General features: G+C 46.7%; 2 long non-coding RNA genes across 2 annotated transcripts in view; one reads left to right on the top strand and one right to left on the bottom strand.

Annotated features, from left to right (window-relative positions):
• The window catches only part of LOC142583261 (uncharacterized), a 50,257-nt gene extending 41,495 nt beyond the window's left edge, over positions 1-8,762 (top strand). Inside the window, exon 3 of the long non-coding RNA XR_012828585.1 lies at positions 8,680-8,762. This is a non-coding gene — a long non-coding RNA (uncharacterized LOC142583261). The remainder of the gene's footprint in view (positions 1-8,679) is intronic.
• The window catches only part of LOC142583262 (uncharacterized), a 94,116-nt gene that overhangs the window by 14,467 nt on the left and 51,802 nt on the right, over positions 1-27,847 (bottom strand). The window lies entirely within an intron of this gene.

Consider the following 27,847-nt stretch of genomic DNA (forward strand, 5'->3'; position numbering starts at 1 on the left):
AATCTCAAAGAACTTAGGAATATGAAAACATAGCGTTTGCAGAAGCCTTGTGCACAACGTAACGAATTTACGTAAGATATAAAACGACACATCAAATTTGTCCGCTTTCAACGATCTAGTGGAAGCAGTTTACAGAATCGCGATATCTCATTTTGATGTAGAGCTAATAATTTGCAAACTCCCTGCTTCTATTTTCTGTCGAACTGTCGAAGTTTTGAAAGTTTGTTTTAAAAAAAGCCAAGCCTTGAATCGAAATTTCGCTTGAAGCAGTCACTAGAATTTAACTTTCTCTCTCAAATAGAACAAATTTCATTAAAATCGCTGCAGGGGTTATCTCAGAAAAACGTTCTTGCGTTCTAGATGTACTTGAATTGGCCGCGACGGAGTAGGGCCCGAGCTGAAGCTTCCTCTTAACATATTTGGAAGGCCTTGTACGCTGCCACACGTATCACGACGTCTAAGCAATTGAATGCGGCAACTGTGATAGCTATATTTCTCGAGCTCCTTTCAAGGTTGCTGAGAGCTTTAGGAAAATCAAAGTTTAGGTAGCTCGTAACCCCGGCATTCTTCTCTTTGTTGAAAAACATCCTTGGATTTTACTTTGCAACACCACCATATGATCATGATGCACGCAGTAGTAGGGGATTCCGGAGCTAATTTGTCCACCTGGGGTACTTTACTGTCTACGGTGTGCATGGGACATGGACACTCCTTCATTTCGCCCCCATTGAAACGCGGCCAGAGCGGCAGAGATTTCATCCCGCACCGTGGGGCTTAGCAGCGCCGTGCTTTAGTCACCGCACAACCATGGCCGATATGGTTAAAAAAATACATTAAACGTCACTTAGTGTAGAATCAGCCAATTTACCATAATTGTAAATGGCATGTATTTAGGTGTCATTTACCTGCTAGTTGAACACACTACGAAACGTGTATAATATGCCAAACTGAATCCTCCATGCATAACTGGACCTAAACGGGGCACAATTCCTAATTGCGTAAAGTGTTACTGCTGTCATTCTCACGAGACACAGCCAGCTCACAGACAATAAATACACAACTCAAAAATAGGGATAATCTTGTGCTTTCGTGTCCGCATGCAAAAGCTATCGCAGTTAAAGCGCCATGAAAAGATCACATTGTACACATAGTAGTTGCTTACGGTGCATCAGAGTGGCTGGACAATAGTCTTTGGAAATGCTGTATGAAGAGCCATTCAGTTTTCTGGCACTTGATAGAAGAGTATCCTGAAGCTTGAAATGTGTACATTTGACGGCGATAGGTCTATTCTTATTTGGCTGGAAAGACCCAAGCTGATATGCGCGTTCGATATCTGCTGGCTGCCAGTGAATCTAGAGCTTCCGAGCGCACAGTTCAGCTACTTGTTTTTCAGATTGCTCCGAGGTCTACCGACTCGTGTCATCAAGGCCAAAAAACACAAGGTTCAACCGGCATACTCTGTCTTCGTGATCATCAATTCCTGTGGTTAGACTACCGATTTTCTATGCACTCTTTTCCGAGAGGGCCTGTACAATAGTTACATGTACTTTCATTGTTGTGATGGATGAGCATTTGTCTTCAATTTTAGGGAGTCTTTCACTGATCTCGACAAAACATTTATCATATTCCGAAAGCTTAGAACGAACGGATTTCATTTCGCCAAGAAGAGCTATTTGGCCAGACCTGATTTCTTCCAGAACTGACAACAAATCTTTGGAAGTTTCTGTTGTGCCTGTACGGGTGTTACAGCCCGGGTTTTTTTTCTACGTCTCCTAATAGTATTAGTCACGATAGTAAAACATGAGCACGTTCATATGCAATAGCGAAGCAACAATGTGCGATTGGCAAAATTAGTAATGCGTAGTAACGTATTCGCGGCCTAACGCAAAGCCCTAACCTAAATCACTAGTCCAACCGCCAGAATGGATGATCCCAAAGACAGGGCACGCTGATTGAACCTCGTGTTCTTTGGCCTTGACGACTCGACTCGGAAGAGTTGGGAGCAATCCGAAAAACTAGTAACTAAACTTTGCGCTGTGAGCTCGAGATCCACTTGCAGTCAGCGGATATTGAACAGGCACATTGGCTTGTGTCTTTCCAGGCAAATAAGAATAGACCGGTCATCGTCGTAAAATTCACGCATGTCCAGCTTAAGCTGACTCTTCTATCAAGTGCCAGAAAACCGAAGAGCCCGCTATACAGCATTTCCGAAGACTAATCTCCGGCCAATCTGGGATTGCCCGTAAGCAACTACTCGAGTTCGCACGCGCACAGGGCAAACCCTTCGAACTACGCTACAACATTCTAAGCATTGGCACTTCGACGTTCTTGTACGACCACGCTTCTCGAAAATTGTTGCAGGTCAGCCGTAGATAAATGCTGTCACTCGTTCAAGAAAACAACTTACCTGTGTGCCTATCCTTTACACTAATTTTCGGTGTATCTTACCGAAGCTTGATTCTTTGCGTAGGCTAATTGACACTACAGAAAGCAAAATAATTGCACTAAATGAAACGTGGTTGTATGCTTCCGGTAATGATTTCCAGATGTCCTCTTGCTTAGCAGGCTTCGACATGTTCCGGCGCGACCCCGTTAACAGGTTAGGTGGGGGCGTCCTAATTGCATCTCACTACAGCTTACGCTGCTAACAACTTATTAACCATAGTGATCTAGAAATTATTTTCATACATGCGCAAGTTTTCCACCCACCTCTGATCATTGGCAGGTGTTACCGACCACCGGACGCTGACTGCCTTCGTCAACCAATTTCATGAGGCGTTACCTACTGTGCTTGTGTTGCACGCCCGCTCAGCGCTACTCTTAGAAGGCGTTTTCAATTTTCAATCAATAACGCGGAATCATCTAGCCCTCACCGTGTCGAAACGTTCCATCGAAAGCGATTTTGTTAACACATGCCTCACTTGTAACCTATCTCAGCTTGCCATGAAGAATACAAGAGAAGGCGCACGTTCACCCAGCGTACTAGACCTCGAGCTCATAACCCATCCCAATCATATTCCACCACTCACGCACATTACCTGGTCTTAGTGATCGGGCAGTGCTTCACGATACATATTCTTGTGACCCAGCGCGCATTGGAAAGCAAGCAAAGACGTTAACACTTTATGATAAAGGTGACTATGGCGCCCTTCACAAAGAATAAAACGAGTTTTCTATCGATTTTATCAATGTCCTTTCTCAACGTTCAGTCGAATTGAACTGGTCCCTGTCCAAATATAAAAAAAAGGTAGTTGATTTATACGTCCCCACCATCAACGTAAGAAAACGTCCAGCTTCACCGTCGTTTAACAACGCGTTAAAGCGACTAAAATTCAAGAAGAAAAGGCTATTTCTTTCTGCAAAACAATCTAACACACCTACCGCATGGTGTAGGTATCGCATCTCTGAAAAGGAATTCGACTTTGTTGGTGCCAAAACTAAGCGTTCCTTCCTATCGTCCACCTTACCGGTTATACTAGGAGAAAAAAATTAAAAAATTCTGGCAAATCGGTAACCCTAAACCTTGTCCTCCTATATCACTCTTTGATGACCTCAACTTTCGCGTACGAAACGAGGACGCCGCTGCAATACTAAACTCTACCATCGCTTCAGTGTTTACTGAGGAGCCTGTAAGCGATCTCCCAAATCATTTATTTCTGCTCTGATCACCATGAGATGCATGGCATAACATTTGAAGCAACGAAATAATCAGAATATTCGAGTGCCTGAAACCAACATCGTCAGTAGGAATCGATTGCATCAAGGCAAAGATCCTAAAAAATACAAAGTACAATTGAGGCGTTCATTTATCGTAGGTTTTCCAGCAATCCTTTGTGATCGGCATTGTGCCTGATGACTGGAACGGTGTAAAAATAATTTCTATGCACAAAAACGGCTCCAAATCATCGCAAAAAAGATATCGACCCATATTGATTACAAGTGCCCCTTCAAAAATAATGGAGCACATAATTTATTCACACAATATTGTCACGTGGTGGTGACGTTGAAGAACACAGTAGCAATACTGCGAACGACAAAACTAACTTTTATTGGGCGAACCTGTGCCCACAAATCAGGCTACACTTATAGCACAACGATAGCGGCAAACACGGTCGGCGATCGTCGAAAATCTATTCAGCGGGTCAATCGCGTCGGCTTTTATACAACAGTGGTCGAATTTTCCAGACTAATCCTTGGGACCCACGTGCCTTCCACACAGTTCTACACCATTCGCGTGAGACGATGAAATCAGATAAGACAAGGTTCGGCGACAACAGACAGCGTTTAGAAGTATCGATAACTTTCCAGAAACTTCGGATACATGCAGGCGCGTCCCGCGCTGTGCGATAACATTTGTTAGGCGGCGAAGCGTGGTCGCCCGATAAAGTGCACGTGCCAATATGTCATTTCTAGTATGTGTAAATTTTTTTTCGTCCCTGCCCACAAGGATTTCTAAACCTCGTTCATGCTCTGCCCAACTAGGCCGCTTAATTACCGATATCAGCACCAGATGTCAACGCGCCCGTCGACGCACTCTTTTTAGATTTTAAGAACGCTTTTGACAAAACTGTTCACCAACGCCTTCTATTAAACTCTCGCATTTAAACCTCAACCCCCTTGTCCTAAACTGGGTGTGTTATTTTCTTAATAATCGTGAACAGTTTGTGTAGGCTAACAACCGTGATATCCTAACGCACCGGTTGTCTCGGGCGATCCCCAGGGCACACCTGAGGGTCCATTGCTCTGCCTAACTTATATAAATGATCTTCCCAATAATATCTCCTCTAATGTTCGATTATTCGCCGATGACTGTGTTATCTACCGCTACATCAAGAACAAACTTGACTCTACCAAGTTCCAAACTGATCTACATCACGTAGAAAAATAGTGTGACATGTGGTTGATGGCTCTCAACACAAAGAAAACTGCGCTCATGCCCTTCCACCATCGGTCGTCGAATTCCACAACAGTTTGCACAATTTACGGTTTCTAAATATCATCTCTACACTCATATAAATATCTTGGCATCCACCTATCCGGTGATCTTACATGGTCGTCTCCCATAATTAACATCACAAACGGTGCTAACCACGCCCTCGCTTCTTTGCGTCTGAACGGGTATCACACCACGCGCTCTGTGAAAATAATGCTTGCTTACCACACGTTGGGACGACCTAAACTCGAGTACGCCAGCGCAGTTTTGGACCGCCATCAGATTAACCTTTCAAACATGTTGGAATCGGCCCAAAATTGCGCTCCAAGGTTCACTTATTCAGATTACTCTTATCTAACTAGCGGCAAAGCACAAAAATCTCGGGCCAACCTTCTCAGTCAGGCATGCCGCCGCAATATTGTGAGGCTTTCCAATTTTCACAAATTTCATCACTCTTCGATTAACTCCACCGTCATCACTCCTGCTCAATGATTATCACTTTCGCATAAATCAACAAAAAGCCGTTCAACCCTAATATGTCGCTATTATGCCCATATGACTTCATTTTTCGTCCAAATGGCAAAGGACTGCAACAGATTACCCGTCAATGCTGCAAAGAACACCGAACTTCAAAATTTAAAGCGGTTCTGGCGGGCATTATTAAATAGTGTTATGCATTTCTCCATCTCTCGAGCTTGCAAGAAGCTGCAACGAAAGCTTTATATGTATAAAAAAGTGAACTAACAATTTTTTATGCGCTAAATATTACTCATACCTACATTTATTTATATTAGTGATAGATGTGTTGTATTTAAGTGCATATACTAAGTGCATATACCCCTTGTTCATATCTATTTATTTTATGTTCCTTGCGTGTATGTTTATTTTATGTAGTTTTACTTCTTGTGTATATTTCATGTTTGTACCCCCCCCCATGTAATACCCTCGTTTGAGGGCCCTTAGGGGTAATGTAAATAAATAACAAATAAATAAATACTTGTTTGTACTTGTTATTCATATTTTTCATTCTTGTATTTAGTGTTTCTTTCCTGTTTTTGAATTGTTTCTATGAACGGTTAACCATTCCACATGTAAAACCCAGCAACAAGAGTATTTTGAGGTACATAAATAAATAAATAAATAAAAATAAATATCCAGGACTGAGTATTTTCAATCATGTCTTTTACTAGCATCCTGAAGAAAATGTTCCTCCCGGTGTCATAATAGCGCTACGAAGCTTCCAAACAGTTTCAAAAAGTACATATTCTCCCTTACAATTTCTTGCATGATTTCACGAGGCCACCTGCAACAAAACTCTCCTCAACGCTACTCAACAATGATGTTCCAGTTCATTCATTTTTCTTTTGTTCCTCGTTTTTTACGCAAGAAAATACGCGGAAGACAACCTAAATCTGCCAGCAGCAACTAAATTTGCAGTCAGAAGCCCTCACAACTTACAAGTGTTAGCGCATACAATAGTGCATACACCATTTACATCTACTGTATACTTTGTATAGTAAAATTTTACCATTTGAGTGCTTTTTGCTACTTTTTATGGGGTTACACGACGTCACTGCACCACCTGTGTCATGTATTTGGTCCTAAAATTTATTTAGTATTGTTCAGTGAACAAAATGTTTTCAGGGACAGAAAGATAAAGAAGACGAAAAAAAGGAAAGTTTGGGCGATAAACCAGACGCGGTTTCGGTTTATCTGCCAGCCTACACAGGAGTTCGGTTTTGGTTTAGCCTGCACAGGGTGAAGGGGAGAAGAGATAAATAGAGGAAAGAGAAGGAGAAAGGACAGTGAGGTTGCTGCTTTACTGGAGGATCATGTCGACACAAGAGCTGGTCATTCAGGTCTGTGGAAGGTAGTTTGTAGATTTTAGGTTTTGGTTCTTTGCATGATGACGCATCGCATGTAGGGCATATGTGAAGTCGATGCTAATGTTATTGAACACTTTGCTGTGGTCGTCACGCGTCTTAGAACTGATGGAACATAATCTTGGGGCCTTCAGACATAAACGACCACTTTTTTGCTCACCATGTCTCGAAGAATTGATGAATTCATAGCTAATTAGTGTAACAAACTTGAGAGGCTATAGCTATAGCTTGGAGTCCGATTTATGAAAATGTGCCGATGTAAGAAGCATTCACGCGCACAGCGTTGCAGTTCTCACTTCTGTTCGAAACGATAACAGGCGATGTATGATGCCTACTGAAGGCACGCAAGCAGTGCATGGAGGGCGTCCAGTACTTTTAGGTACATCGTGCTGATGTCTTGCACGGCCTAGTATAAATAATGAAAATAATGTCAACCAGCCACTGCAGTATTACGACGACCCGCTGATCTTTTTCTGGCAGCTTCTCGGGAACGGATGAGGTGTTGGACGCTTTCGTGGCGTCTTGCGCATCATAGAATCGATAATTGCCTGCAAATACAGTAGAATAATCAGCAGTCAGGTCCTCCACAGCTTCCTTATACTTGGCTCCTTTTTCCTTGGCATTTGTTTTCTTGGGCTCGTTGATAAAGAAGGCAGTTATGACACATATATGGCCTGTACATCATAGATGCTGTAGTTATTTGATAGACGTAGGCGACGGGAGCGTTGTTGGCGTCATTTTCAAGCTATGTCGGCAGCTTCTCGGTGAAAAGATTGATCTTGCGCCATCTGCCTAAATATATTCCTATATTATTCATGAAGGGGACCTTCCCTTGGACATGCATCATGGTGTTGAAAACGGTTACGACCCCGCAGAGTGGTGCAGCGAGAGGAGTAGCGAGAGCAGGCCGTCACGTTCGTGCACACACTGCTTGGATGTCGAAACTTGATGCATATCCTGCAGTGCAGTGGTCTTTCTAAGAATGGATAGAATATATATGCACAAAATGGACTACCGCATCGCGTGACTGAAGCTATTCACAGTTCGCAATGGCAGTCACACAACGTGAGTTTTCAGTGCGAGAAACATTTGTTATGACGGCGCTATTTGTGGCTGGCTAAGTAGGCAGTGGCCAATCTGTGTTTCATATAGCCTCCTTGATGTCCTGGAGAAAACCGGACGTGACCTGCTGGCGTGGCAAAACATGAAAGCGGACCTGCCCACACCGAGCTTGGTAGCCTGGCGCAAAGCCTAACGAGCCTCGTATTCGGCATATATAGAAAATTATTGCATTGTCGTTTGATTGTAGATATTAGCATAGAATTATTTAATGGATCTTAATTCGGGGGGGGGGGCACTCGCTTATATTATATTGCTACGCGTTGCGGTAGCTTTTGCATCTTTATTACGCATGGTCTATCAGTAAAGAAAAATGGCAACTAAAAAATATGGTATTTCGCACGAGAAACCTCAAAAGCTGAAAAGAGCAAGAGTAAATTTTAATGAAGAGAAAGAGGACAGGTCTGCCTGGATAGCGTCTCTAGCCTGCTATTTCTCACAAAGTAAGGGGAACTGGGAGATACACTGAAATGTGGGTGGCATGTGATAAAAGGTGGGGAGCTTACGCAAGGTCATTGGACGTGGTGAAATCCGCAGATATCAAGAGACACAGTGATGAAGCTTTATTCGACTTCAGGTAACAGTAACCTTATGGGAAAGGACGTCTCTTACGCAAACTTTCAAAGTAATTTTTTTCTTCTTCATTCGCGTAATCCCTGTTTAGCACTCACATAAAGCAACCACTGCTGTTATTTATCTCTCACATATTCTTGCAGTTAGCATTACGTGTTCTCGATTTTCCAGGGAAGAAGAGCAAGCCGCATGGAAGCAGGGACCACGCATGAAAGGCGAACGTCACAATTGATTTGTGTAAAAGTGCGAGCAATAAATTTCCACTTCGCTTACCTACACCTGTACAGTCGTTCTCTTCCACACGGTTCAACAAGGCTCAACGTGATTCGTGTTTGGTGATAAGGTCAAACGACGCAGGGGTGAGGTCTTGCTAAAGATGTTCTGTGTAATTCAGAGAAAAAAACATGCACACAGAGTGCTATGCAGTGCTTGTTCTTCGTCTGTGTTGCTCTAGTAATTGCGCTCCAGCGAAAAGCCATCCTAATGATGTGCCAACAAGGCAAATCACCGCAGAACTGAAAGCTGGGCGAGTTGGCACCTCTTCGTATTAATGCTTTCTCTTGAGAAATAAATGCACGGACGACGGGAAGGACTGCACGACATCAGTATTAGTCGTGAGTTCGTACTTTTGATTGAAGGATCGTGGTTTATACGAACCTTAGATGCGCCACTTAGAAGTAAATCTAACAGAATAACTAACTAGGAAAATATACAGAAATTCTGACAATTGTGTACTAATGTGTGCGCATCATTTGGCTTGGCTGTGGCTTCGTTTTTGTTTAATTTCGCTTACTTGCTCATCCTAGTTTATGCACGTCTACCGATGGTTTCTCCACTGCAAAAAATGCTTAGGCTTAGCAGACAATTCTAAGATTTCCTCGCCGCAACCGTCCCCTTAAATGCGATCGTACCAATTGAGCCGGAACGCTGGGCACGAGATTGCATCGACGTAGACGAGTGGTCGAAAGGGAACACCAGCTGTAGCGTGACAGCAGAGTGCAGTTACCCAATGCGATGTCATCCTCGATGTCGCTCTCACAAGGCTGTGTTACGCGCACCTCCCTTGTCCATGCAAGCTCTCTCCTTCGCTATGGCTTCTCCTCGGTAAGGTCCAATGAAAATGCGCCAAGAGTGTCAAAGCGTTCGCTTGTCCGTCAGGTGTTGATAACTCTAAGGATGCTCAGCAGCATTCATGCGAATATTGAACCACCCAAATTTCAAGTTGGCCCACCCGGATGGAAGTTGGCCCACCCCCAGATGTAGGCCGCCCACCCCCCAAACTTTAGATTGGCCCACCCCCAAATTTCATATTGGGACACCGCCTAATTTCAGTGTGACTACGTTCAAGTTTCATGTTGGCGGTCCCCCCGTTTAATTTGGCCCATATCCAAATAGCAAGTTGTGCCACCCCTAAATTTAAGTTAAGCCCACCCCCTAGTTTATGTTGGCCCACCCATAAATTTCAAGCCGGCCCACTTGCAAATTTTAAGTTGGCTCGCACAAAAATTTCTAGCTTGCCAACACCCAAATTTGACTTCACCCACTTCCAAATGACAAGTTGACCAAACCCAAAATTTTAAGCTGACTCACCCCCAAATTTGCATTGGCTCACCCCTATTATAAACTTCCACATGCATTTTGACGGATCTTATGTACTTCTATGGGTTTTCTGTTTTTCTTTAAATTTTTGCTTTAAATCGTTCCTCATCGCTTGAAAGCTATCAAACATGTACATTTACATCATCCCAAAGATTACACGTCTCAATTTTGAAAATTACGCTTTTTTGTGCGAATAGAAGACCTTACCTTTTTTGTGTGACAGAGCTGCGGAGCTCGCCAAGGAATACGCATTGAAAAATTAAAGATCGCGACCATGCACCAGCTGTTCTTTTCTACTGGTCGGTCGCGCGACACGTGCAGTAGGATATGCGGACTCTTTTGTCTAATAATATAGGTGGCAGACTGACGCCAAAACTGCCTCATATATCAGCACTGCCCAAAGAGTGTCGTGAGAATAACAGATCATAAGGATTCAATGGAGTGCTGAATTGCGAAGGCTAGATGGGACATCGCTGTAGAAAGGCACAAAGAACATCAGCTACATTACCATGTATTGAATTTGTGACCACTACTACTACTGCATTGCGCACAAAACCGGAATATGTGCTACAAAAGGATTATGTACTACAACGTGTCGCTGACAGTAATTCCTTACCAAGGCTCTTCAACCCAGCGCGCCACGAAAGCGTAGGAGATGATCTTGCGAGCCACAAGCGTTAACGAAAGCTTGTAAATGCCTCTACAACGTATATGTGTGCGTTCATTACTGTATGTGCAGTATATACTGCTGTATGTATGTATGTATGTATGTATGTATGTATGTATGTATGTATGTATGTATGTATGTATGTATGTATGTATGTATGTATGTATGTATGTATGTATGTATGTATGTATGTATGTATGTACTGTATATACTGCTGTGTGTACTATATGTCCCGCATCACTGGGTATATAGTTATTATCACCCAATCTCGGCAGTCGCATGCTAGGCGATGCGCCTGGTTAACTTCTTCAGCATATCATTAAAGTTGCGTCCCTCCCTCTCTTTAGAGGCGCATCATCTTTCGTAGCAGCGTTCCGTGATGAGATGTGCTACATATCTTTTGAATGGATGACGCTGTAATATTGTACAGTACGCGGGAGTGAAAAATAAACACAAAACAAATTAAGACAGCGCCATCGAATGGCGGCGGCACCGGTGCTTCCGTAAGCATGGCTCGAAGAGCGTGTTTCGCAGCGTGTGCAGTGCGCAAGATTCGGCGTTCGAAGGCTTCCTCACTGGGCACCCACTTCATTGGAACAATCAACTGCATCCGAGCCGACGCTCTCACCAGCTGAGAGGCCACCTTGACCTGTTCCCCACTGCACAACTGGTCCTGGAGAGCTTGCATTCTTGAGCCTTATTGTAGGAGCATTCGGGAGAACGCAAATGGGGACAGCGCGCTGGCTATGGATGTGACACCGTGATCGGCTTTTGTTTGCTCCCGGACATAAGCCCGCTGTCGGCAAGCTGGCATGTAGAGGCTCCCATTCGTGGACCGTGTCGTACAGCCACCTGAGATCAACACGCCAACACAACGCCTTCCGTATGACCCTCCTATCTGGCACCGGTTCCGCAATGTCTCCGACACGGCGATACCTGCTTCTACATGATGTGTAGGCTGCATGCTTGCCTTTGGCTCGTTCAAATATATCACGTGTCCTCTGAAATGTAATTTAGGTGCCATCGTCTGTGTGCTGTTTGTGTATTTTAAGTGTGCCTTGTACAAGTATGCCGGGTATTTGTACTTCTGCGTACGGCGTCTATATCTTTCCGGAGTGATCATGAACGCATTACCCAAACAAACATGCTACATACAAGAATACAAGGAACTTGCAACAGCTTTGTTGCGAAAAGCAGTTCTTTGCCATAGAACAACGCCACACAGAGGGAAAGACGATGTGAGTATGCTACAGGTAAGTGTTTTTAAGGTATTATTATTCTTTGGGAGCTTCAACTACTTTCCGAGGGCTATATATCTATGTGAGTTTGTATCTGACCGTTTCCCTCTATCTCGGTCACTGAGTCCGTGTCCGAATGGGTAGCGGATCGGGCTGCTGTGCTGAGGTAAGGAGGTTCGAAACCAAATATCCAACCAACTTGACTCCCTGAGTATGTAGCAATGTGAAAATTTTTGCCGCTGTTCAACGAGCCTCTTTCACGACCGCATGGACGACCGTAGACGCCGGACTGCCTAAGCGCCGCTGTTCGCAGGAGCTCTGACGCCGGCTATTACTATTGGGTATTAGTTATGTGCTGTTCTTCAATTAATCTTTTTGATTATGCGCAGAAACTAGAAAGAGAAATTTGGATCCAGCTCAGTTTAGGAAATGTGGGACATACAGGTATGCTAGAACCAGCGCCAACAAAATCCGTATCGTTACGCGCCTTTCAGACAATAGCGAGGGAACTCACGGGCACGGTTGGCAAACCAAGAGCAAAACTCAAAGAAATATACGTAGGAGAAGCAATTAAGCAGACATACTCAAAAGACCTTCGAAAGAAATTACGAAGACCCTGCAATATGTGAAGACCGCGAGATAGTGCCGTGGTGAAAGAAGAGAAAGACGAGGACAACGAAGCTTCCTCGCACGGAGGCGAATTTTGTGCTGAGTGAAAGAAAACGACGTCGAAGGCCATCAGACAGTTGAACGCGCACAGCAGTGAAATAGAAAACAAAGTGTCACAATCAGGAAATCCCGCGGAGCTTGGTTCCGCTGGATCCCGCCTGGTTCGAAAACGCGGTCCAGATACCGCCCAGTGCACGAGAAAAATCCAAGTCGCGTTCCCGATCACGCTTCCAGTCATCCTGCGCCCGCAACCGCGTGAAGCGTCAGGCTGCCCTGGCATTGCAGGCATCCGCTCAGCCCTACGACAAGGCACCATTCGGCAAGCCGGCAATCTCAGCAGCTGCCCCAGACCAGCAGCAGCCACGGGCCATGGAGAACACTAAAACCAAGGCGGCACCTCGGGAGGTGTGTTGCCCAAGGGATCACGTACAGCTCGCTCCCCCCACTCTTCATGCCACAAGACGTCCCGCTCCACTCTCCCACCGAACACCAACAATCATACCTTTTCCGAAATCTCGCGGCTCCTCCGTGACATGCAATCGCGTCACGCGCAACCGCATGCACAGCTGGAGGCTCTAATAGAGCGCACAAATGCCAGAATACAGCCAGCAATATATAGACAGCGCGCGGCATGAATCTCTAGCGCTACGCCAGGAAATCATAACCGCAATGCAAGCATCAGAGGAGCGGATGCATTCCCTATTCGCCGAGTTTCTCCCCTATTCGGAAATACATCTTAACTTGAAGCCCCTGCTTGACATGATTTAGACGACGCCTGTCGAACAACGCAACAAAAGGAACGCAATGAACGTCTTCAGCGCGTTCGCACCAGGCGTCACTTATATCAAGTCAAGCATGAGCTTAAAGTTGTATTGGTGAATTGGGAGGTTCGTCTCCCGTTTGGATTCTATAGGAACCCCGCTGCCGGCTTTCCAGTCCGCACGGCCCCAACTACACCTCACAGGTGCAAGATCACAAGCACACTGACACGCGGCCGCTTCCACTCACGAGGATGATGGCGGCCCTTAGCCAGCAGCAGATCGTGTTCTGGCAGAGGAGCTGCAGGGTTCACCGTCAAAACAGGGCGTCCCTGCAACAGCATTCTGCTGGGTCCAGGCACTCTCCTGATATTTCCTCCTACAAGAACGAAACTGCTCCCCTTCTTGTAGGCTTTCCGAAGAAGTACGTCAAGAAGGGGAGCAGTTTCATTCTTGTAGGAGGAAATATCAGGAGAGTAACAGCGACACTCAAGCTTGAAGCCCTAGGAGTCCATAATACTATAAGAGAAATTATAGACGCCCACCTCACAAGCCAACGAGAACGACTAGCCCTCACACCAACAGGAAGGACAGTCCTAGCGCGCCTAGGCTACCCCACACACGGCAAAGGCCACGAACAAGCAATTCATCTGGCCCCCAACTTCCGGGAACACATCAAGGTAGCCCCTATCCCCAGAAGCATGCACCCGGAACATCATGCCGATCGTCGCCAAGCTCGCGCAAAAACTCTACAGACAAAATATGGCAGTCTCCCCACCACACTATACACAGATGCCGCGCAGTACCCCCAAAAGGCAGCCATGACGGCCAGCGTTGTCGACTATAACCTACAAGAGGTGGTCTCGATGACGTTCCGCACTGCCAGCGCCCTCGTAGCGGAGGAGACAGCCATCGCCTTGGCCATCACCTCTAGTCCGACCAACGAGTACGTCACAATCATTACTGACTCCCAGGCGGCTTGCCGGAGCTACGCGAGAGGCAGAATATCTTCAATCGCCCACCGACTCCTCAAACAAGCCTCCCAATTGCCGGACGTTGAAATAGTGTGGACTCCAGGACACGAGTCCCTCCGTGGAAATCAGCGTGCGCACGCTGTAGCCCGAGCTCATGCCTCCCTGGCGCCACAAGAGAGGGATACGGCCGCCTCCATGGAGCCCGTACCTTTACAATACAACGCCATACTACAACACCACAGATTCAACAGACGAAAATACCCGCCTCCACACAAGACCCTCTCACGTGAAGACGCCGTAACATGGCGACAACTACAAACCAACACATACCCCCATCTAAGCAGACTACACGCAATACACCCTACACTATATTCATACAAATGTCCCCTTTGTAATGATTACGCCTCCCTATATCACACCACATGGGCGTGCCCCAACGTGAAGGCGGCCCCGCAAATACCCGAGCACCCACACCCACACCCACACCCACACCCGAGCAGTGGGAGGCCGTGCTGACTAGTTCGGGCCCTCGTAACCAGCAGCAACTGGTGCGGCGGGCCCGGGAGACAGCAAGAGCCGCAGGAGCCCTGGACTAAGGGCGCCTCCCGCACAAGCAGAAAGACACCTGCTTGCCCTTTCTTTTTAATAAATGTTTCTCCTCCTCCTCCTACTCTGCTCCCCTTCTCTTTCGTGCTTCACCACTTTGTGGTGAAGCACGACTGGGTAGTTCCCCACTCGGGGGGGCTCTAGTATCAAAAAACTTAACGTACAACTCCCATACTATAAACATTGACATCCCACCCCAAGTTCTCCAAATCATTACACAGTGCAAGAACAGTCGCAGTGTCCACATACTCAATGCGTACAGTGCTCCGCACCCATGCACACACTCATTTCATCGCTTTATAATAGAATTTAGACGTCTTGGGCGCATCCTTCTCGTATGCGGCGACTTCAACGCTAAGCATATGGTTTGGGGGTACCGCAAATCTGCAGGCAAAGGTGCTCCTCTGGGATGAATTATGTAACTTGAGATATACTTGATATATACTATATGTAACTTGAGATATATACAGACCCAGGGTAGGTAACACGTTTCGATAACAGTGTCACACGTGACTCATGCCCTGACTAAATTGTTACCAAAAATACAGGACCAGTGACTGCACATGGTCCTTTCGACAAATATCCAGGCAGTGACCATTACATCTGGACCACTACGCTACCACTGCACAGTGCACACTGTCTTGAGCGCAAGGTATGGATCACGGTTTGCTCGTGGCTCAGGGAGCGTCGACAGACACCTCCTGGAGGGGTAGGACACGAGCACTGGCACGAGTCCCTTTCTGCTGACCAAGACGCGTGTACGCGCACACTGGTTACCACAACTGCAACCCCGGTCGCGGACCCACACCTACAACATCTTTGGGAGGCACGTACAGTGCTCACGCGGCGTTGGAAATGCCAACGCCTCAATCGCTAGGTTCGTCTGCGTATCGACAATATTTCGCACGAGGCACAAGAATCTGCTCAAAATCTCGGGTGGAACAGCTGGCGAGGTTTCTGTGAACGTCTCTCAGTCATCCTAGTCGCTGCGACAAGATGGTCGATACTTCGCGCATTGGCGGTTCTATGCGCTACAAATACACCAAGATTTCATCGCCTACGCAGCGTAATATAGAAGTACCGAGACGACTCATCTGCTCTTCTCAAAGAGCTAGAAAAACGTTTCATGTCTACCGGTCCACCATCACAGTATCCCGAATACCCGTACGCAGAAGAGCCTAACGAGTAACTCAACGTGGACATCATAATCAATGAGGTTCGCGTGGTACTTCAAGATCTCCGTCAAAACGCTGCCCCAGGGGCAGATCATATCGGATTTCCCACCCTGCGAAACCTCAGTGATTCAGATCTACATCATCTAACAAACCCATTCAATCATCAATGGCACCAAGGCATGCTTCCGCAGGCATAGCGTCAAGCTGATATTTCGCTAATACCTAAACCAGGCAAGCCCATTGCCATAGAAAACTTACGAGCAATATCCCTTGCTTCCTTAATCGGAAAGTTAATGGGACGCGCGCTTTTGCGCCGTCTACAGTCTTTCTTCAAACTACAGTCTTTTTTCTGCCACTCACAGTTTGGATTTCTGGAACATCTCTCCACGCAGGGCGTGCTTCTAGAGTTAAAGATGTTAGCAGCCCTCCGTTCCGTGCCCACAAGAAGGTCATCCTCGCCCTTTATCTAAAGTAAGCATTGGATGACATGGTACACGACTTGATTCACCGAAAGTTTGCTGAAGCACGCCGCGGTAGCCACGTGTATAACTACATTTGTTCCTTTTTGTGCGAGAGAATAGACACCATTGGTATAGGGCCACATCTGTCGCACACGATTCGTCTCACAGGTCGCGGCACCCCACAGGGATCAGGTCTACCCCCCACTCTATTGAATATCACCATCGCAAGACTGAGTGGCTCGACCAGATCCCCGATGTTGCACATGCGATTTACACAGACGACATCACGATCTGGATGACGCAAGGGTTAGACGGGGCCACTCAGGATCGGCTGCAGCAGGCCGTCGACATCGACACCACTTACGTATGACATGGCACCTTGTCCTGTGCTTCACAAAAGTTCGAGCTTGTCCATATACGCGCGCGTAGCATCACCCCTCTACCCGACATCACGGTATACGTGGATGGCGCTCCTGTACGCCAGGTTGACCGTGCTCGTACTCTTGGACTACAGGTTCAAGTGAAGGGAAGGTGAATTGCACTGTCTCTCTCTTGCCCCGGCAGACCGAACATACTCTGGCCATGATTCGGCGGGTCTCCAACAGGCGCTCAGGTCTACGAGAACGGTGCCTACTGCGCCTGGTGGAGGCCTCCATGAACGGTCTCATTACTTACCACCGTCCCTCCTACAGACTTACCCAGTCGGAAAAGATACGGGTCGACGCCATGATTCGAAAGGCGACCAACCTTGCCCACGGCCTTCCACACTACACCACCACGAAACGTTTGTTAGTGGAAGGGGCGCATAACACTCACGGCGACGAGTTGGAAGCTCAGTAGTCCAGTCAAAGACAATGTCTTTTGTTCACACCCATTGGGCTGTACCTGCCCTCAAGATATTCAGTTCTCTACAATGACTATGAAGACATCGCCATCGCGGTTGCGACTTGCGTCCGTACAGCCATAAAGGTGCACCCACCACACGAAACATGCATGTTGAACATGATGCGGGACGACGACGCGCCCGTGTACGATACCTGGTGCTTATGCTCGGTGATATGCCTGAGACAAATACCCCATACACGGATGCCAATCGGTGCCGCAACGGGTACTGCGCTGTAGTTCCAATACTATAGCCATCCAGCGCCATCCAATGGCGCTGAAACATTTTTTACAGCCGCCTCCTTGTGGGGTTCTACACCTACACAGGGAGAACTTCTTGGAGTAGCGCTTGATGTGCGGCACGTTCTCCACATTCCTGGGCAGCTGTATGTCCTAACCGATTCCCAGCAAGCATGCCACGTCTTTTTGACGGGGTGCGGCTTATCCAAGGCGCACCCCGTCAAAAAATGCTTACTTCCTCTGTCTCTCTATGTAAAGGATCTCATGGTTTAGTTGCATACGTATGTCCTTGCTTTTATATTCCTAAGCGAACCGAAACAAATTTTGCCTTCTCTTGCGCACTGGAGCGGCAAAGCCTTCCGACATACTGATCAAGTGTTTTTTTTTTCTGTGACTCAAACCTAGTGTTCAAGGGTTGCATTGTTCGTGCTGGAGATGCTCCAAGTCGATGAACTTCTTTAATTGATTGAGCATTAGCTTATAATTTTATTGAGCATACTTCCTTCAAAGGCATTTGAGGTAATAAGCAAGATTCGCGGACATGTGTATCAGGTATGCCGCAGAACACAAGTTTTTGCTGCCTACTAAGCTTTTCAAATTCATCAATCTTACTTTGGAGCAGCTGTATCGCGCCGTGCTGTGCATCATAGTGTGTGGTGCACTCCGTAATGGCGAATTATAAGTTTGCCAGTACTAACGTTCTTCCTTCCATTGACGACACACATGAGGTCAAATTATTTATAGCTGCCGGATGTTCCGTTTGATTCATTGCGATACTATTAAGGGTTTCTAACAATCACGTTTTGGCCATGCAAAATTTTCTTTAGCGTTGCATCATTGCCATGGCCGGGATAGATTTCAATATGACCGCAGAGTATTCAGAATGACAAATAAAAGGCAAAGCGATGCAACAAAAGATTAGGCGCCGTTAGAGCTTTCGACCATCGCATTGCATACGTACACAGTTATACAAGATACGGGGTGGCACCGGCAAGATAAAAACGGCAAATTTCGAAGGTAAACTATAACTAACCTGCACGAGAAGCAAAACGTGCCTGAGCGACACACATATAGCACTACCGCTTCAACGCTCCGGAGAGACACTGCAGCCTACCGTCTTTTGTAGGCTGGTGATAGTGCCCGTGAGCCAAGGTTCGTTGGCGATTGTTGGACATATGCTAGATTCCACAGTTGTTGGCGTCGTCAGTCCCCAATCGAGCGTACTGAAAATTTCTTCATTTTTACATGCGAATACTCGGCGATATTCACGAGAACCCTGTAGGATTTCCATTCCTGGCCTGCTGAAAGCGCTCTGGAGTTACATGCAAGCTGCACGAGAAGTAGAACGTGCACGAGCGGCAGAGACATAGAACTATGGGTTACATGCCCCTGATTTATGAGCAGCTGAACTTGTCGTGACATGTCCCTCTCAGTGATAACGAATGGTTATATAGAATGTATATGTCCAAAAACGGAGCATCGCATATGCTATTTCTTCGTAAAATTTACTTTCCCAGACAAAAAAAGAACTACTCGGCTATTCTTGTCTTTGAAAATAACACCCGACATTTACCTCGCGGGTTTTCAAAAATAGAAAAAGACGGAAATGAAGAACACTCTACATGATGCGGCATGGTATCATTTCACGTTGAGTTAGTATTTGAGATTGCCCCTTCGTGTGCCTGTGCTGACAATATATGGTGCCATCTGGTACAAGATCACTTGGGGCAAAAGCAGCGTTGTTGCCAATATTCCTGAAGATGCTTGCAAGTTTTTCTAAGAATTCTCTCGTATGAACTGGCATACTATAACCTAGAAGTGGGCATCCTTTCGTGTGCTGCGCCTATTCCTTAGATGCAGTATTTCCGTAGTGTTTAATTTTTTTTCGGGGTGGGGGTGCAGTACCAGCGCAGCTGACGTCTGAATACGCGAGACTTCGATGACAGCACATGAGGCAGTTTTTCTTTGTGCAATCCAGTGATTTGTGTCCTGCGTGTGTCCAAGTTGCCCACACATCTCGCACGTTCGAGCATTCTTCGTTGCATTGCGATGGACAGGAGCAATGTGTCGAGTCCAGTCGAAGAGATATTAGTCTTCTTGTTTTTTTTTTTGACGTGTCACCGCGTATTTGTTGACTTCTTCAGCATTGTCCCAAATTCTTCCGATGCTATTTATGCATTTATTTTCAATGAACCAGTTGTTCGCCTGACCAAGAGATGTTAGCATTCTACAATCGCTCTCCTTAAGGAAGACGAGAAGCTAGGGATGGCTGCAGCGTAAGGAGGGCACACATCACACAGGGTTATAAATACCAGCAAACGTCTTACGTGCGTTGACCATACCAATCCAGTGATAGAACTATGTCGAGATTCGAGAGCAAATAGCTACATTCGTGTTCGGTAATCCTCTGCCCGCGCTTTTGCAAACTTTTCTTGGTATGACTGAGACGCACAATGAAAGCGCTGTTTCCACCTATGACCGTGAATTCTTTTCCGGTCAAACACAAGCCAATGTTTCTTGTATTTAGTTTTGTTCAGTATTCATTCGCTCTTAGCTGCTGCAAGTACGCATGGAAGTCGTCGTGTTACTCATTCGACAGCAGCAGTAGATATTGACAAATAATGCCGAAGCGATCTACGCCGTTACGAGGTTGTTCGAGGAAGATGGCACGCTATTATATTTTAATGAAGGTTTAGCTTGCGCCAGCAGAAATTTATGAGCCTCTAGTTGAGTAAACGCGCCATTTCTGCAGGTTTGTTTTTCGGCTCTCGCACAGCTATTCATTCGTACCTCTGCCTAGACTATTCTTTCTTAATGCATTCACAAAATTCAACGCTAGATAAGCGTAACTGTGTAGAGATAGCGGGTAATTTATCAAAGTCCGTGCTGTTAGCCAAGGCAAATTCCCTTCACCTGCGTACTGCTGGCCCCTCGGTTTCGTCATAACCGTTAACTTTTTAAACCGTTCAACTTTCTTTTGGAACAAACTGCATTTGTTTATCTGTTTTCTTCACGCGACGCAAAAGATAGTGCGGTCTTAAAAGACGCAAAAAGTGGGAGATGATTACGATATTCACTAATGCAATATTTGAGCGCAGCTCGGTGAGTGTTTTCATTTCGCTATATACTGAGGCAAAGGACTATGACCGAAATCGCCGCGCCGACTGGCAGAGGGCTAGTGCTGCCAACGCCTTCGCCGAGGGAGGGGCAAGTATGGGAACGCTTGCATGATTATCGGCAGCCGAGCTAGCTGAGGAAGAAGACGACTACAAACGCGCGAGCAGTGACGCGAGCACGTTCCTGTGGTTACGCCTACGGACTGTGACGTCCAACCCAGGAGCAAGTGCCTAAGAGCTGCGCTCTAAAACCACTTGGTGGCATAGTGTTCCGAATAATCCCTCGGGACAGCTAGCACTTTAATACGCTGGGCCTAAGGTCCAAGATGCAGACACTATTCTTTCAGAGGCTGATTAGTAGGAGTGTCTGAAAAGACAGCGTCCCAAACATTTTGTGGTTGGTGGCACTGACAGACGCTGCGCGGGGTTAAAAAGATGTCCTTTAGGGAGTGGCGCTCGAAGCCGGACTGCACTCAGGTGTACGGTTAAGGCACGACCTTAGGTCAACATGATTCCGCCAACATATGGTCAAACTTGATCTCCCCGATAACCACCTTCCGAGGAGTGCTAAAAGCAATGTTCGATAATAATCCGGCTTGGTTCGAGTTACGAAAAACCAGCGCTTGTGGTTGATGCGCTTAACTTTCCTTTACACCCGCCGTAGTTGCTCAGTGGCTATGGTGCCGGCTACGGCGGCAGCTCGAGCTGCGACAAACAATGAAAATAACAGCAATGAATGCCAAAGAACCACTTTTTTATGTAACACATATACCGTGCCATGATGAATACGAACGTCGGTAAACTTTGGCTTATCATACATGCACAATGTGACAATCCCATTACTTTTACAACTACTTTGGTGATGCGATGTTATATGCTAAAACGCTCTAAATTGTATTTTTATTTGTTCTGTCTTCTATTTCAATTGTCTCATTACCACCGCTGCGTGATCAGAACAACGTAGTTATGTCTTTGGGGCTTTGAATGTACCTGCTCGTGTGATCGACGCACTGAGAAATAAATGTAAAAAAAAATACTTGAATTGAATAATTATTGTATATACCTTCTTTAACAAATTAATTTCATCACCACTTCTATACACACATTCTGCCTACAGAAGGAAGGCTAGAAAATAATTTCTACACAATAAATCCCTGCCACAGCGGCCGCATTTCGATGAGGCAAGAGGTGAAAACACCTGTGTACTTAGATTTAGATGCATGTTAGAGGACCCCAGGTGCTCGAAATTTCCGGGGTCCTCCACTACGGCGTGCCTCATAATGAGAAAGTGATTTTGGCACGAAAAACCCCGTCATTTAATTTTTTTACCTTTCCATTACAAATTTTTCCTTCATCTTTTTCTAAATGAAAATAAAGGCCGACATATACCGCATATATAATTTTCTTCATTGCAGCGAGTAGGCCATGCGAAATGTTTGTACCGCATAAGTTCATTGGAACATCAATACCCGAATGTGACAAACAATACATGGTGCTCTACGGCGAACGAAAGTATAACGTTTATGATGAATCCTGTCCATTTTACCGGAAAACGTAAGTAACTTCATTTCTCGTTTAGCTCATTTAAGGATTGGAAGAAGTATATAGCCCAATTTGACATGGCCATGTGGATTGCTCAAAGAAGGAAATATTAAATGTACAACAGATCCTCCAGTCCTGGCCGCTAATAAAACAAAATTCAGTATATAATTTTCTGACTACTCTGTTTAGATCAAATGTTACAATTACGAAATTGTATTTGATCTATAGTTATCCATAGGCTATCCGCCATTATTATTGGCAAAAATGCTATCTGTTTGAATTATTATCATGTGAAATATTACCATGTGAATATCATTGTCATGTGAATATTATCATGTGAGCTCTGCTGGCAGTCATAAGAAAGTGTAAACTTGAATGCCAATGTATTCTTTTACTAGCAGCTCTCTGTCAACACAGCTGGCAAACTTTCTCTCCTGCCATCCCCATTGCTACGATGTTCTAGTCCGAGTGCGATAATAAGGAACTCAGCGCGCCATGTGCTATGTGCGAGAGGGAAAACATGCGATGCTAAGCCGAAAATACTGGTGGCTTGATGCGGGCTCTCTTCCCGCGTACACGGATTGGATGGAGGGCGCGAGAGGCAAGCGTGCGCCTGCTTCGCTAGGCCAGTCATGGCTGCGCATGGCGCAGCTAAGCATAGACGTGTCCTGCACGCTCCTTCTTGGAGGCAGTCTGTGAACGGTTGGAAGGCTCACGGCAAGCCGCGATGGCTGATGGCTTCACGTGCGCTGCCTTCTCGCGCGCGCCTATTGTTGCAGGTCAGGTTACATCAAGTTTCCAAGACGTGGGAAAGGGAGAGGCAGCGTAAAGGCGTTTGCTGCCCGCAGCTGGCGCTTTTGAACGCGCCGGGTTTCCGAAAACGAATGGTCCCGGTCTTCCTGTGAGACCCGTTGACGTTTACGTCAGCGCGCACGGCACCGATGTTCCGAATTTATTTAGTGATCTAATTTTCCCTGCGATCCATGCAGCTGATAAACTTGCAAGCCGAAATTCGTGTAGTGGTCTAATGCTTTAATATCGCATCAGTACTTCTTTTTTGAGAAACTGCAGTGTTGTTAGCCATTATAAAAATAATTTATGAAGTATTTATTGCATAATGGTCACTCTTCTGTTTTTCGCGTGTTCAGCAGTTCTCCATCTATTCAAAGCCAGGAGATACTGATGGCATGTGTTTCTTTTCCTTTGTCATAACCGCTAATCAAACGTCGTTTGGCTGTGTATTCCAAAATAAAATTCTAGCATTACCTGCACACATCGACATCAACGTTTTCTCGACACTATGTTTTACCTGCTTTTAACTGGTGACCACGCAAAATACCCTAGTTTTATGGGGTCACCAACTCGGAGGCCTACTGTTCACACTCCAACGTTCACCATGCTTTAGGCAGGTCTCTGGGAGATTTTTGTACCATCTACAAAACGCATTTATCAAAGAACAACTTCACATTTGATTCGGTGACAGCTGTTGTTCTTGTCACACTCGTTACCACCGACATCTTGCTCATGTTTCCTTCTCGGGCAGTGTTTGGCTATGCTTATGCTGTTGCACTTTCCAAGCTCCTTCGTCACCATAATCTTAAAACGCGTCCTGGGAGAGGGCTACCGCCCTAAGTGACGATGCCAAGCTCCGGATGCTTCGCACGATCGATATATCTCTAGTATTTGAAGATATTGTTGCGGGGAAGAAAATATATGTATTTACTGCATATAAATTTACGTGGTTGTAGCTTAGTAGCCAGTGTAGCAGCATCTACCGTTAGTCGAGATAATTCAACCTCCTCTTCACCCCACAACGTCCTTTTGTACACAGTGGCACAAAATCGTACATGACACTAAACCTCGGCGGCAGAAGCATCGTCTCGATGCATCATAGCGTGTCAAAGCAGTGTGCCAGTTATGGGGCTTTCGTCGCGTCCACAATATCATATCTTGGTGGGATAGAAGAGGTCGAAGTCGAAGGTGATATCTCATATGTGAGGCTGGTGATAGGCGAAGAACTCGGCATTGCGCGACGTATTGCGGCAGCAGTTTTTCTCAAAGGCCGACGCGAAGGGAAGGCAGCCAAAGCAGAACAAGTGACCCAGGGCTAAAATGAACGTTCCGACGACGACTGTCGCCATGGTGCTTTTGGCTCATCTGGGACGCCAGAAGACGGTCACGGGCAATGCGACGTGCTGTGGCTGCGTTAACAATAGCGTCGGTAGCATAGGACGTGGTAGTGGTGGCATCGGAAGGGAACAGCGAGTCAAGGGGCAGGAGTAGGTCACGGCCGTATAGTAGATGGAACGAAGAATTAACAGTAATATCGTGACGCGACGAATTGTACGCAATCGTCACGAAGGGTAAGGTGCAGTCGCCATCCCGCGGTGATCATCGGACACCCACATGGAGAGCATGTCCTTGAGTGTATGGTTGAGACGCTCGGTAAGTCCGTTTGTCTATGGATGGTAGCCGCCATGAGCTTGTAGGACGTGGAGCAAGAGCAAAGAAAGTCATCGACAACCTCAGAAAGAAAACACCGCCTCCTATCAGTGAGTAGCTGACATGGGTACCATGATGTAGGATCGCTTCATGAAGGAGAAAATCAGCCACATCATTTGCGCAGCTCGTAGGGAGGGCCCGCGTTATGACATAACGCGTGGCATAGTCAGTCGAAACGGCCGCCCACTTAATTCCGTCCGAGGATAAAGTTTGAAATGGCCACACCGACGCGGTAAAATAGCTCACTGGAGATATCTATAGGCTGAAGGTGCCTAGCGGGAGTCAATGGAGGCTTCTTGTGGCGTTGCAAATTTCTCAGGCAGCGACGCAACTTTGAACAGAGCGATATAGCCCAGGCAAGAAAAATCGTCTGTGCACACAGTTGCACGTACGGCAGATGCCCAAATGGCCAGCGGGGGGCACATCGTGTAACAGCGAGAGAATTGTCGAGCATAGACACTGGGGAACGACTAGAAGCAGTTCGGCACCATGTGGATTCATATTGCGTCGGTATATTAAGGACGGGATGGTATTGCGTCCAGTCCTGGAGAACAAACATACGGAGGGAAACGTCCTGTTGCTCCGAGGTAACGCATTCGACAATAGTCGCGACGCTGCTCATCGGCGATGCGTGACAAGTCGGAGATCGACAAAACGCAGGTATCTTTATCAGTTTTGGTGCCATCGGGAGGGTCTTCAGGATAGCGGGCGAGGTAGTCGGCGTCCTTATGTAGCCGGCCAGATTTGTAGGACACTGAAAAGGTGTACCCTTGAAGGCGTAAAGCCCAGCGACCAAGACGGCCTGTCGCGCGTCTGAGTGAGGATAGCCAACATAAGGCTTGATGATCTGTCATGATGGTTGAATGCCGACCGAACAGGTCAGGGCGTAACTTCGCGATAGACCAAACAACTGCCAAGCATTCACGTTCTGATATAGTAGATACGCTCTGGTGCTGAAAGAAGACGGCTATCACATGCGTTCACGCGAAAGGTGTCAAGCTGTCATCGGGACAAGATAGCGCCAATGACATGGCCGCTTGCATCGGTTCGAACTTCTGTGTAGGCATGCGGATCAAAAGGACCCAAGACGGGTGGATTGATAAGGCGACTGATAAGCGCTGAAAATGCTGCAGCCTGGTCGGGTCACCAACGAAAAGGGGTGCCCTTTTTGAGGAGGTCTGTGAGAGGACGAGGGATTTCGGCAAAGTTCTGGATAAATCGCGAAATATAGGAACACAGCCCTAGGAATCTTCGGATATCGGTAGAAGAACGCGGAAGTGGTAACTCACTAACGGCACGAACTTTATCATGATCAGGCTGGACGCCAGCAGCGGCAACCAAGTCACCAAGCACTAGTATTTGGCGGTGGCTGAAATTCATTTTGCTGAATTGAGTTGTAGGCCAGCTCGCCGAAAAACAGCAAGGATAGCAGAGAGTCGGTGGAGGGGCACTGAAACGTCGGTGAAAAAACAATGACGTCATCAAGGTAGGAGAGGCATGTGCTCCATTTGAATCCGCCCAGAAGAGAGTCAATCATGCGCTGGAAGGTTGCAGGGTCATTGCACAGTCCGAAATGCATTACTTTAAATTGATAGAGACCATCTTGGGGGACGAAGGCCGTCCTTTGGAGATCTCGTTCATCCACTGCGATTTGTCAGTAACGAGAGCGCAAATCATTTGAAGAAATATAACTGGCACCGTGTAAGCAGTCCAGCACGTCATCAATACGTGGAAGCGGATACACGCCCTTTTTGGTAAACTTATGGAGGTGCCGGTAATCAATAGGAAATCTCCAGGTATTGTCCTTCTTTTTAACCAAAACGGCAGGTGACGCCCATGGACTGCGAGAAGGCTCCATAATATTGTTACGCGCGAAGGAGACCGTTTATAACCCTGACGAATGAAGGGGACCGTTTACTTTAGGTCGCGAAGGTGAGCGCAAGAGCGGTCAGCTGGTTTATCAACTGAGCGTCGTTCTCTTCTTTCTTCTTCCACTCGGGACCGCAAGCACGTTCACCGGTCTTCGTTTTCTTCATGCGTAACATTCCTCTCGTCGCAGACGAAGCCCGCCGGGCGAGTCAATCCATGTGTCTTGACGTGAACAATTTCAAGCGGGCGACATGGACCACTTGTGTCTTGGCAGCTCTTCTACCACTCGCCGTGAGGCGAGCTATGTTATACGTGGCTTCGGTGAGTCTGCTAATAATCACAAACGGTCCATCGTAGGTGGCCAAAAGCTTATGGCATAACCCGCGTTTCCGTACTGGAGTCCACAGCCAGACTAAATCACCAGGGCGATAGGTTACCGGACGGTGGCGAATGTCGTAGCGTACTTTTGATCTGTCCTGCGATGCCAAAGTGCGCAAACGAGCAATACGACGAGCTTCTTCGGCGAGGCAGAGAGTCTCGGCGACAGTGGAATTTTCGTGACTGCAGAAGGGGAAAACAGTGTCGATTGTGTACCGGGGTGGCCGTGCGTACAGCAGGAAGAAAGGGCTATAGCCGGTGGTCTCGTGCTTGGCGGTGTTGAATGCGTACGTGATAAAAGGCAGTACGTCATCCCAGTTCTTGTGGTCGGATGAAACGTACATAGATAGCATGTTTACAATTGTTCGGTTGGTACGCTCCGTAAGCCCATTCGTCTGTGGATGGTATGGTGTCGAGTGACGCAAGTGGGAATCACACAAACGAAGCAGCTCCTCTACGACGTCCGCTGTGAATTGTCGTCCACGGTCGCTGATGATCACGCGGGGCGGACCATGTCGCAGGATCACATATTGCAGCAGGAATGTTGAAACGTCAGTGGCAGTTGCGGAGGGCACGGCCGCCGTCTCGCAGTAGCGTGTGAGGTAGTCGACGCAAACAACTATCCAGCGGTTTCCCTTGGCTGATTTGGGAAATGGGCCTACG

This window comes from Dermacentor variabilis, chromosome 5, assembly GCF_050947875.1.
Source record: "Dermacentor variabilis isolate Ectoservices chromosome 5, ASM5094787v1, whole genome shotgun sequence".
Classification (NCBI taxonomy): Eukaryota; Metazoa; Arthropoda; class Arachnida; order Ixodida; family Ixodidae; genus Dermacentor; species Dermacentor variabilis.